The 12,716-nt window shown below is 42.1% G+C and overlaps 1 pseudogene; it reads left to right on the top strand.

Moving 5' to 3' along the window:
• Nucleotides 1-12,716, top strand: part of LOC143639944 (CD44 antigen-like) — a 75,082-nt pseudogene that overhangs the window by 22,587 nt on the left and 39,779 nt on the right.

Raw genomic sequence — 12,716 nt, 5'->3', positions numbered from 1 at the left:
CAAAGATGTTGCTTGTGATTTTCTACCACTTGGGAAATGACTGGACGGGACCAAGAAGCTATTTCTCACAGGCTCCACAATGTAGGCAAAGTTTTGAAATGTGTGTGGGTGACTTTATTAGTGAGATTTATTTTTCTTGTTCTGAAGCTTAGGGGAAGCTATGGATAAGATTAGTGGTGTTACTGGTCTTCTGTGGCTTATCAAGTGATGATAAATTTAAACAGGAGCCAGGATAGAGATCCAGCTCTCCCACTTGGATGACTTTGGACGATTTACTTTACCACTTTGGGGCTCAATTTCCTCCTTTCCTAAAAACGGATTTGAGAGTAGTGCCTACCTCATAGAATTTTTATATTTGAATTAGCTAAAGTACTTAAGGCAGATAATAAGTTGCAATACACATTGGCTCTGTTTATTAAGTGCCAAGCCCCATATCAAGTGTTTGACATGTGTCACAAAATAGTCCCTCAAACACTGAGAGGCTGGTATTGTCATCCCATCAAAGAGGAGGCTGAGCATCTGAGGCGTTAAGTAATAAACTAGCTGCGAAGGAAAGATCTGAGCCAAAAGCAGCTTTGGCCAGGCCCCAAGTAAGCTGAACTATGAACCCTCAGTGGGTTCAGGGCTGGAATTGGGCACTATAGGCTGTGGAGTCTGGAAGAGCTCCTTCCCTTGGTCTTCCTGACAGGTCACAAGCCCACCTGGGTTGATGAGACTCCATGTAATGAGCATTCTGCAGGTTGGGTGACATCCTGGGGAGCCTTCCCCTCTGAATCTGAAAGTGGCCTCAAAGAGTCAATGTTTTCCACTGGGCCTATTCCATCTCTCAGAGTGTATGTGGGGGAAGGGGGGCTTGGGACAGTTTATTCCTTACATGATACAAGAGATTTATTGGAGACTCGAGGGTTCAATGGAAAACCTAACTTTATTTCCAGTTGCAGAGGCTTGTTGGAGAGATGCAATCAGCCACTTAACATTCACTTCTTGAGTCAGAGTGGATTCTGAATCCACTCTTGGTTTCCCAGAAGACACATGAAAATATCTCAGGAGTCCTTCCTGCCGTGTTGGCAGCATGGCCAGCACCATTGCCGTGGACACTGCCACCCTATGCAGAGATGTTCTGTGGTCCATGAGGCTCAAATGTTACCCTTACTTTAATGCTACTTAAGTCTTGGGACTATTGTCAGCTATGCCTTGATGAGGTTAGAAGTTAAAAAAATGGCCTAGCTCAAGGTTAGAGGACTGGGCAGTGGCAAAGTTTGTGGGCACCAGGAGCTCAGGCTGGTTAGATTTGGTCTTGGCTCCACTCTTATTACCTCTGTGAACTTAAGGGTTTTTTTCTTTCTTTTTTTAAAAATAGCTTCCCTGCTCTGAGCCTTAGTTTCTGTATCTGAAAAGTGATGATGAAAATATCGACCACCTCATAGGGTTGTTTAAGGATAAAATGAATTAGTACTTGTAAAATGCTCACAAAAGTGCCTAGTATGTATGTAATAAGTGAATAATAAGTATTAGCTATGATTATTGCTCTTGGTATTGTGAACATCCTTTAGGGTGATAATTTGGGTTTTCATAAGTGTTAAAGAAGCCTGTTGGAACATCTTCATAAATTGTCAGGGCTTGGGAGATACACAGCCCCAAAGGCTTGGGCCCTTTTTAAGGCAAGAGGGACTTACAGGAAAGGGACTGTGAATGTTCATGACAGTTGACTTCATTTTTACAATTCCTAAACGTTTGAATGCCATCAGAGTTAGGAGTGGAAACTTCTGGTGAGTTAACATAAATGCAAGCTGTGGGATTTTTACTTTACCAAGAATTTCTTCCTCCATTCAGTAGCTCTCTATGGATACCTACAATGTATCAGGCCCTGTTTAAGCCTCATAGTCTTGCAGAATTGAAGGTTGAGGTTCTCTGTTTCATCCTGTCTGGGCTGGCCACAAGCCTACATACTCACATGCATATCAGCATGCTCGCCCAATGCATGACGGTACTGTCTATAAAGTTACATTGGGTGCTGCACATGGAACTCAAGGGATTTTACTCAAAAATCTCAGCCTGCATTGATTTCTCTTACATTCACATCTTCTGTCTGCCAGGTGTCAAGCTAGAATTGATTTTGATAAGCAAGAAATTGCCATTCGGCTCCAAACCACTGTCTAGCCTCAGATTTTATTTTTAACCTGGGAGTGACAGCAGCCACCTGGGCCAGGAGCAGGTAGTTTGTCTCTCCTGGCATCTGAGGGAGGCCTCCCCTGGCAGCCTCCCCTCCAAAAGCTGATTGGGATGTTTTGTTTTTCTTTTGCATGCTGGACAAGGAAAGGCCCCGGAAAGGTTACAGAGTGACAGGTTCCCTTTGTGAGATTGGCCAACTGAGACTCAAGGTGAAAATGTCAGTAAAAACAAATAGTATTTCAAAAGGGCCTGTGCATTTCCTTCCTCCTCATTCTCATTGCCTCATGAGCCAAGTGTTGCAGGAGTGGTCTGGGAGGACCCATCAGACCTGATAAGGAACACTCTGCACAAGAGCATATTTTGTATTTCGTGGATTCTGATTTTTTTTAAGTATTTTTTAGTTGTAGTTGGACACAATATCTTTATTTTATTTATTCATTTATTTTTTTATGTGGTGCTAAGGATCGAACTCAGGGTCTTGTACCTGCTAGGTGAGCGCTCTACCACTGAGCCACAACCCCAGCCCTGATGTTTTTTCCTTTAAGCACCCACTTCCTAATGACACAAACAAAAGAAAACACAGTTGACGTTGGCTTATGTATTTTCAAGTGCCACTTCTTATTTCTTTTACTATTTTCAGAATAAGGGAAGATAATGTAGAATTTTAATAGTTCTCCCGTTTTTTGTTTGCTGAACCCTGATTTCTAGAGTTTGGAACCTCCTTTAGGCTCTAGCAGGGGAGAGCTGTTGGTTGTCACCTGTGCACTCCATAAGAATGACCCTATCCTTCTCATCATGAAGCAACCATTCACATGTGCCTCTCCCTTTCCTATAGCTGGTTTAGTGACATAAAAGGACCCCCACAAAGCAGTTCAAAGCATGCCTTTGGTGCTAAACACACCTGGGATTGTTTTCTAACTCTAACATTTAGTAGCTGGGTGATTTTGGGGAAGCTGTTCAATTTTTCTGAGCTTTGGTTTCTTCACCTGTAAATAATACATAAAACTCACCTCTTGGAGTTCTGCTGAAGTTGAGGCAACACAGCCCCAAAGGGACTGGGTACCTAGGGACACTGCTGTGAAAGATCTCTCCCACAGCTGTCAGCTCAGAAAGGCAGGATAAAGCAACTGGGATTCAGGAAAAGCCTATGATTCTAGATGGAAATATTCATTTTGTTAGGCAACTCATTTCTCTGAACCTCAATTTTCTTATTGATAAATAAGTAGAATTTTCCCAACTTTCTTTGGACTTGCCCAAGGGAAAAGCCTGGAGTCTGGCTTGAAGCCAACCTTGTCATTCTGTGTCTTAACTAACAGAATGCTGCCCCATGTGGCACCTGGGCGTTTGTCCATTGTCTCCTAGAGAACCACAGGCCCTGAGTCTCAAGGAAGCACTCAGAAGGAATGAAACCTCACCAGGCCAATTCCAATGACTTCATTTATCTGGGCGGAGTTTACTCACATGCAGACTGGGGATAATAGACTTCCAAAAGAGTAATGAGTTTTCAATTAAGGCCTTTGAAGTCTTTTGAGATTGTTACACAAAGAATCATGCAGAACCAGGATGATTTCCAGCTCCTGAGATTTCAGAGTAATGTCTACAAAAACTCACAGAATTCTTCGTGTTAAATTGTCATTTACCTAGCTTCGTTTTCAATGCCATTAATTCTTGGGAACAAATAGCAGGACATGGATCTGTCGCTATATTAAAAATGTGTTTTTGAGGAAATTTCAAGGAGTCGTTCATTCATTTGACAGATAGCTGAGGAGCATCTGCTCTCTGTTGGGCACTGTTATAGATGCTAGAGTGAAAACAAGTGAAAGGCCTTTGCTTTTTAGACTGTCACTTCAGGCAGACAAAGAGCCAAATATCCAAATGGATGATCATGTTCTTACGCAGACCCCAAAAGCTGGCAGAAGTAGAGGAAGAAGCTGGGGGCTGGTAAGAGTGATCAGGGAAGGACTCCAAAGGAAGGGGTCATAAAGTTGAAATTCTGAATGATGAACATGAGCCACCCATGTGAATCACTGAGGATGGAACATTCCGGGCAGATGGAAAGCAGGTGTGTGTTCTAAGGAGCCAAAGTACCTGAGGGAATTGATGGAAAGGTTTTTGCTTAGAGCAGAGCAAACCATGTTGAGGCTGGAGAAGGAGACAGGAGCCAGAGGGCTTTGGTCTTGCCATGATGAGGACATTTGTTCTGGGTACAGCCAGAAGGTATTGGAGGTTATGGGTGAGGAGGCAATCACACTCGAGTGTGGAATAATGCTGTGAAGGTTAAGGTGAAGCAAGATTCCCAAATATAGGACTGTGTATCTAGTACTATTTCCACTATGCAGCCCTATGTGTGTACATGTACATATGCATAGGTGTTCCATGTGGGGTGTGTATTCAGTAAACAAACTGGAGGAACATTCAGCAAAAGACTCTGGCTTTCTCAGTGGTACTCTTGTTTTTCTTCATTATTTTCCTCAATTTTGTAAGGTTTCCATGAGTTTGTGTTACTTTAAATCAGATGCTTAAAAAAACAAAACAAACAAACAAAAAAAACCCCAATTCTTTTGTGTAGTAACCCATGGGGACCGTAAGCATGATGTGCTTTATTTACCATGTCTCATCTCAAATTTGAGCTTATGGAAAGTTCCTTTGATGTGCCTGAGTGAATCTTGAAGGCTCTGATCAGTAGAGTTGTTTATTTGAATATTTCCTGAGTCTTCCCTAAAATGATGCAAAGTCTGTCTGCAAAAGAGCTGACATTTCTGTTTCATCCTACAGATCTGAATATAACCTGCTGCTACGCAGGTGTATTCCATGTGGAGAAAAACGGTCGCTACAGCATCTCTCGGACGGAGGCGCCTGACCTCTGCAAGGCTTTCAACAGTACCCTGTCCACCATTGCCCAGATGCAACAGGCTCTAACCAAGGGATTTGAGACCTGCAGGTAAGGGACCAGCACCCACCACTGGGAAAGCCAGTGGTCTGGGACCAGGGGACCGGACTTAGAACTGAAGGCTCCTCCCTGGCAGCTGAATGGATTATTACCTAACCAGTCAGCCCCTATTAATTTGGCCAAGTCCATGTGAAACCAGCCTGATAACTGGAATTTCAAGTCAGCTAAAGACACTTTTGTGAGTCATAGAGAGGGAGGCCTGAGGAAGACGTGAAGGGTCATATTGGTTGGAATCCTCTTGGGTAATGTGCTTCCATAGCGCTCTCCTGGCTTTGAAGAAGTGTGCAATATCATTGTCAGAACCACAAGAAAACGTAAACCAAATAACAGTGTTTAAAATAAATATGTGCCTGGTTGAGTCTTGGCCCTGCAGACTTGGCTCAAAGCATGTTTTGCAAACGTGTGTGTGTGTGTGTGTGTGTGTGTGTGTGTGTGTGTTTATGTTGCTTTGGTTTGAAAAAGTCAATAAATAGCCATGAAATAGTTTAGCATGTGTTCCATTAAGATACATCATTATATGCCTCAGGGACCCCAGTGCTCGGTAGAGCTTTCCTCAAATCAGTTTGTTCGTTTGTTCTAAGGTAATCACAATGGCCAGGGGCCTTATTTTTAAAATTATTAATGGCAAGGTTGCACACAAAGAGCAAGCCATGGTGACAACCACAGCAGAGTGCCTGGTTTTGGTTTAATTTCACTACAAGAGGTCAGAGTAGTGTTAGTAAACCCTCTGAAGTTTCCACTCTAGCTTGTGGTTCCAGAAAAGTGGGTCTCCTTTCTCTTCAATGCACACACACACACACACACACACACACACACACACACAGGCTGCTTTTGCAAAGTCAAGCTGCAGGACTTTTTATGAAAACTACTAAGTGTAAGTTAAATGCTGCTGTCCCCTGTCCTTGGGTACAGTCATGCATTCACCTCATGAGAGGTAGCTGAGATTCTTTTCCTAAAATGGAAGGGGAAAATCTTTAGTCTATGATGGTTCTCATATGGTAGCCATTAACCACATGTGCTGATTTCTACTTATATTTAATTAAAATTAAAAATAATGAAAACTTGAGTGACTCTGGCTACATTTCAAACGCTCAACTAGCCACAAACGGCAAGTGGTTGTTGTATTAAATGACACAAATTTATATGCAGAACATTTGCATCATACACTCTGAAACAAAGAGCAGATGTATTTGACATCTCTGTGTCTATATAGAGCTAAGTCTGGAGAATGTAAAAGGAGCAGAGGGAGGAAGATTTCTCCTGTACCTACAGAAACTGAGATGAAAGAAGACCCATTAGCAAATCAATTTATTGGATACCCAAGGTTAATTGTTTAAATTTGGCCTTGACTAGGCCACTAGGCTAAGAAAGTGGATTTAGTAAGTTGCACTTTGACTGTGAAATACAGACAAGTCTTTTGAGAGACGGAGAGGTGGTCTCATATGCTGAAACCAAGAGGAGATCTTGTTGTCAGGGCCATCAGGGAGTGCTGAGGTGCTGAGATCCCTTCTGGCCCCTTAGCTGCATCTTCCACTTAGTCTTTAAACCATGCTGTGGATTGATTTTACTACCCTGCTTTATGAATAAAGAACTGAGGCTTAGGTAAATTCCTCAGCTTTTCCTGAATCACACAGCTTGCACAGGAGTCAGGATTTGGTCTGCTTAGTCTGAGCCCAGGACAAGATTTTAGTGATCAAGCTTTCCTGAGGGGAAGAGGGAAGTTAAGTTAAGCATGCTGTACTGATTTGCTGAATATTTCTTTCCTCCTTGTGCATCTCTCTCTCTCTCTCTCTCTCTCTCTCTCTCTCTCTCTCTCTCTCTCTCTCTCTCATACACACACACACACACACACATCAATTTTAATATCCTCAGCTTGTATGTAGTGCACCACATAAAAATCACAGATAGCCAGGCATGGTGGTACATGCCTGTAATCCCAGCAGCTCAGGAGGCTGAAGAAGGAGAATTGCAAGTTCAAAGTCAGCATCAGCAACTTAATCAATTTAGTGAGACCCTGTCTCTAAATAAAATACAAAAGGGGCTGGGGATGTGACTCAGTGGTTAAGCACCACTGAGTTCAATCCCCAGTACCAAAAAAAAATCACAGACAACATGATATGAGATAATATCAGTAATAATTTACAAAGCAAGTGTGTGTGTGTGTGTTCTAGAACATTAGCGTTGTACTTCCTTGTCAATGTGACATGATGTGGTAATGTAAGGTGGGGAGGTAGGTTCACCAAGGAGTATTATTTAGCAAAAAGAAAAAAGTAAAAACAAGCCAAAGAAATAGATAATTTCACCCATCTCTGGTATTAAGTGTTGCAAAACTCCTTTCCATAATTTCACTCAGATAGCTCTGAATCAGACACCTGCCACAGGATAGATAGCAGAGTCTCACGGGTGAGAATAAAACCTCAGCAGCTACTCTTCTTTCACTTGCCCCGCCCTGATCAGTAGCAACACTCAGATACATGAAAACCTATTAACATTTAATTGTGACACTCCCCCTTGCCAGCTAAGAAAACTTTGGGAAATCAGTCTCTTGGTTCAGAGGAGGAATTAGTCTTGCGAGCTATCGTTGCAACATAGACGTAATGAGCTCTGTGTGCTTAGAAACTTCCAACTCACACACATTTCCATGGATCTTGCAGGGCCATGCACTCTGTGCTGTTGCCCCTGGCAGGAAAGATTAAAGGCTCTGCACAGAGCCTTTTTTAGTCAGCGCTGCATTTTCAGAAACCTGCTGGATTTAGCTTCTCCCTCTCTGCCCTCCCGCTGCCATCATCCCCTCCCTTGAAAATGGCATGTTCTCATTTTTTGAGTCATTTTCTATTTGGGAAAAAAAAAAAAACTTCTGTCATGAGTATGTAGCCACTAGCAAGTTGCTAGAAGAGGCTGGGCACTGCACGCTGTAATGAAAGGGCCTCCAGTGACATATAACATGCTTCCAGAGACACCTTGGAAGAGGGAGAAGGGTTAAACATCCCCTCCCACCACCACCCCTTTGCTATGTCTGAAATGTTCTCTAACTAAATGAGCCATTGCTACCTACTTCCTTAATTGCTCTTTCTCTCATTTTAATGATTGTCAATTTATTTCCACTGGCAATGGAATTGTGCACAGGATCCTCAGGAGACCAAACATGCTATGCAACTGGCATATGAACAAGGGTTTATGTTCAGAATAATGGAGTGTGAAGTGAGGGACTCTCAGGATAAGGTCAAGCTGGGAAAGAAGAGTGGTGGAGAGGAAATAAGGCAGATATGAAATCTGTGACCTGAAATGAAGAGCCAACCCTTCCTGTATCATAGGAGTAGTCTTTTTAGGTCTTTTCTGGAAAATATAATGGTTATCGAGTGCCAGAGTGAATCTCTCATCACTTTTCTCTGACTCAGTTTCCTTCTGCTTGTTCCAACCAACTTGACATGGTTGACTACAAGTTTTGTTTGGAACTACTGTTTTTTTTTTCTTTCATGAATTTTATTTATTTGGAAAGAAAAAATAGCTGGGGATGGCACACATGCCTGTAATCTCAGAGGCTCAGGAGGCTGAGGCAGAAGGATTGTGAGTTCAAAGCCAGTGTCAGCAACTTAGCAAGGCCCTTAGCAACTCAGTGAGACCCTGTCTTTAAATAAAATTTATAGAAGGGCTGGGGATGTGGCTCAGTGGTAAAGCATCCCTGGGTTCAATCCCTGGTACCAAAAAAAAAAAGAAAGAAAGAAAACAGAAAAAGAAAAAGTAAAGGCTGTTCATGGATCTGTAAATAAGATAACTTTGTTTTTGTTATTCTGGTTGATCTCTTTTACACTCCTGTGATGTTATTATGGGATTTCACATAACTCAGTTGTTGAAACCTCTATCATATAGCAGGCGCTCACTGAGTGTCTCTACAGCAGAGAGAAGGTATCTCTACAGCAGAGAGAAGGTGTTAACTCATAAATATTAAATACTTACTATGAACGCAGAATGCTGTAAGTGCTCAAAAAGAAAGCAAAGTAAAAGAAAAGGTTAAAAAGTGATAGGAATTTTTTTTTAAACTGAGTAGGTGCATTTAGGAGCCCTGATCAAAGTGATGCATGAAGCCATTAGCAGAAGGGGCAGCCAGTGCAAAACCAGGAATGCAGGAGCATCCTGTCCTGTTCCAAGGACATTGAGGAGGCCAAGGTGGCTAAAGTCCAGTGATCGGAAGGGTGAATGCCAGGGAATACAGTCAGAGGGGTCGGCAGGGGCCAGCTCACGAAGGGTGATTCATTCAGTGTAAAGGGAAAGTCATTGATCTAATAGTGGGGTAGAAGCCAAATGGTTTTGCTGAGAATATTTATTATATATGGGATTGAGAGGAAGCTAAGAGAGTGCATGATTGACCATCCACCTTCTTGAATGTCACTTACCAACAGTTGACACAACTACACAACTAGAGAATAAGAAAGTTAAATGAAGGTGTAGATGCTGGATGGCTCCCCACCTATGCAACTCTTCCAACCCCTAGCCCAGAAATTCGTGCTCACACATCTAATTCAAGCCCCAGAAAAATCAAACAATTCTATGTACAATGAGTCTTCAGGTTCTTTTGAGAAGGATCATTTCCATAAATGTCAAATATTTCAATGCCAACAATCAGAAGTCTGACTTCTCAAACTGAGCCTTCTGTTCCACCTGAAAGTTTGAAGCTGCATTAAAGTAAAAGGTGAAGCTTCGAGGTAAACATGACACATCTTCATGAAGTGTCAGTTTTCCTTAAAGGTGAGAAGGGGATGATAAATTAGCTCTAAAGTGATATCATCTATGGTAGTAGAATATAAAATCTGCATGAAATTTTAAGGGACATTGCAGTCATTGTGGAGTTGCATCAGGGGCTGGAATCAGGCTGTGCCACCCACCCATTATTGCAGGACCTTGAAGGATCTGCATGAGAATTCAGAGAGGAAATCTAGAATTTAGGGGAAAGGAAAAAATACAGAGTTGGTAGTAAAAACAGAGTATGTGAAGTTGGTGAATTCTGCCAATATAGGTTATTACAACTACAATATAGGTTACTACAACTATGGGGAGACACTCAAAACAATGAGAAGAAAGCTGTAGAACATTTACTCCACTCTGTTGCATGGATAGGGGACCCAAAAAGAATTTGATCAAAAGGGGGAAAGTCCAATGGAGGCTAGACAGTATGTGGCCCATGCCTGGAATGTTTAAGGCTATCCTAATGAATGCAAACACATGGGGATAAACAGGAGCTCCATGCCCAGCCAACGTGGGGACTGCTTGATCCATCTTGGCATGAGAAGTAAGATAAAGGGACTGGTCAGGTGCAAGGGCTGGCATGGGCCTGCAGACTCCAAGCCTCTGGGCACTGCTTGCTGCTTCTCCTTGCTGTGACCAGGAAATATATTTAGTGAAGTATGTAGTTGTGTTCTCATTTTCTCTTGCCTCTTTCACAAGTCCGTGTCGCCTTGGTTAAGGTATTGAGACTCTTCATTCAAAAAGGCAAAAGCTCATGCTGTTTTCTGGGTCTGCAATCAAAGCCCTGTAGGCAGAGATGGATGAGGCTTTTCTCCTTGCCTTTAATTTTGCCCATGATGTTGGGTTCATTCCCAAAGCCAGGGTCAATATCATTGATTAACTTTTCTCTCCTTAGAGAGGGGGATGTAAATTCACTTGAAAAACTTTATACTAGAGATGTATTTCATACCCAAATGGCTCTATTAAAGGAGCAAAATTAGAAGTAATGGTTTTCTTTTTCTCTATTTTCCTAATTAACTCAATGTGGTTTTGCTTTTTGCAGTATTGGGGATTGAACCCAGGGCTTGGCTCATGCCAAGGAAACACTCAACCACTGAGCTACATCCACAGCCCAACTGACTCAGTGTTGATAGGCTTCTAATTTTTAAGAGAATATTTATTGATCAGCTGTCTGTACTCAGTACTGCTTGAGAGAGTGGGGATAGGAAGAACCAGAGGCTGTATTTCTGTCATGTTTCTCTTGGCCCTTTTTATGCAGTGGAGCTCGAGTTTCTGAAAACACAGCCCACCAGGAAGCCCACCTTAGTGTCTAACAAATCCCTGGGTTCAGGGACACCTCAGCGGCTAACTCTCCCAGCTGAGAAGAGCTCATTAACCAGAATGAAAAGCTATCTAATGAGGTCCCATGATCTGACGTGGGAGCATGAATATATTAATTGGACATTTGGGTCACCATCCATCGCAGTATACTTGCTAGAGTTGATGTTCTTTATCAAAGTTTAAGTGAAATGGAGCATGAAGGGGGTCTATGTGAGCACACGCTGTCACCATTCACAGAATGGTTAGTGTTCTTGACATGCCCCATCCCATTTCAATGTATCTCTTGGAGATTCTCAGTGTGCTCTTCTCATCTGCCATTGTGTCTGAATTGAGGGGAGGATGCTGCATCCCTGGCATAAAACATCCATAATCCAAAACCCATTTCTGGGCACCTGCAGCATACAAATACCAAAATCATCCCAAAGATGGGACCATTCTCTAGCAGCATCTCCAAGATAAACAGGATGGAAGCCCCACAAATCACCCAAGTTGGCTACATGATTGTATTTTCAAATAAGAAAAATTTTTTTTTAATATTGTAAAGAGCTAAAGAAATAGTACTATCTTCTATAACCTTGTGAATTGATCAGGAAAAGGGACAGAAATGTGTTTGTTCTTTTATCTCCATATTTTTTTAAATGACTTGGCATAGAAGTGTCAAGCAAATACTGACAAATAATTATTGAACACCTGTACCTGTAATTTCCTTTAACATTTCTTATGGCATGCCATTCAGAGTATATCTACATGCTTCTTGACCTGCTCATATTTGCAAACCATTTGGGGGAGTTACAATCTTTGGTATGCTTCCTGGGAGAATGGACCTTTGAGAAATTATATTGGTGTTTTTTGCCTTTTTTATTAATTGATCAAAAATTTATTAAGTGCTTTTCTGTTCCCATCACACATAACTATTTTGGCCAAGACACTCCTCAGGATGGGAGTGTGGCTCAGTGGTAAAGTACTTACCTAACATATACGAGACCCTGGGTTCCATCTGCAGTGACGCTCCCCCCAGCCCCACACTTACTAGTCATCTTTTGGAGCTTATAAATTCCAATGGGCAGTGGTAGCAGGAGATAGGGGTCATGGTAAGATCTACCATGGACTGCCATCAGGTAAAATGAGAGAGATAATTTTAGACAATGGTGAATAAGAAGAATAAATTAAAGCAAGATGATACACATTGGGGTGTGTGGAAGTGACAAAAGGCTGGTTTAGATTAGTTGGTAAGGAATGACCCTACCAAGGAGGTGACCTTTACCTTTGAAGAATTTGCTAGTTATTTTCACGATGAGACCAAAGATATGGTCAGGTAAAAGATATTCCCTTTTCTTGTGGGAAAAAGATGTGGGAGGTACTGGGAAGCAACCAACTCCTGTATAGTCCAACTCTTGTTTTGTCTAATGCTGAGTATCCAACAACTTATGGCAAGATACTTACAATGCTTGTGATAGCAGCTCTCCTTGTGACAGCAGTCTGTCTACCTCCATTCCTCCATGCACAAATGCATGCATGCATGCATGCATCC

Source organism: Callospermophilus lateralis, unplaced genomic scaffold, assembly GCF_048772815.1.
Source record: "Callospermophilus lateralis isolate mCalLat2 unplaced genomic scaffold, mCalLat2.hap1 Scaffold_101, whole genome shotgun sequence".
Lineage (NCBI taxonomy): Eukaryota > Metazoa > Chordata > Mammalia > Rodentia > Sciuridae > Callospermophilus > Callospermophilus lateralis.
This window is presented reverse-complemented; position numbering and strand designations above follow the sequence as displayed.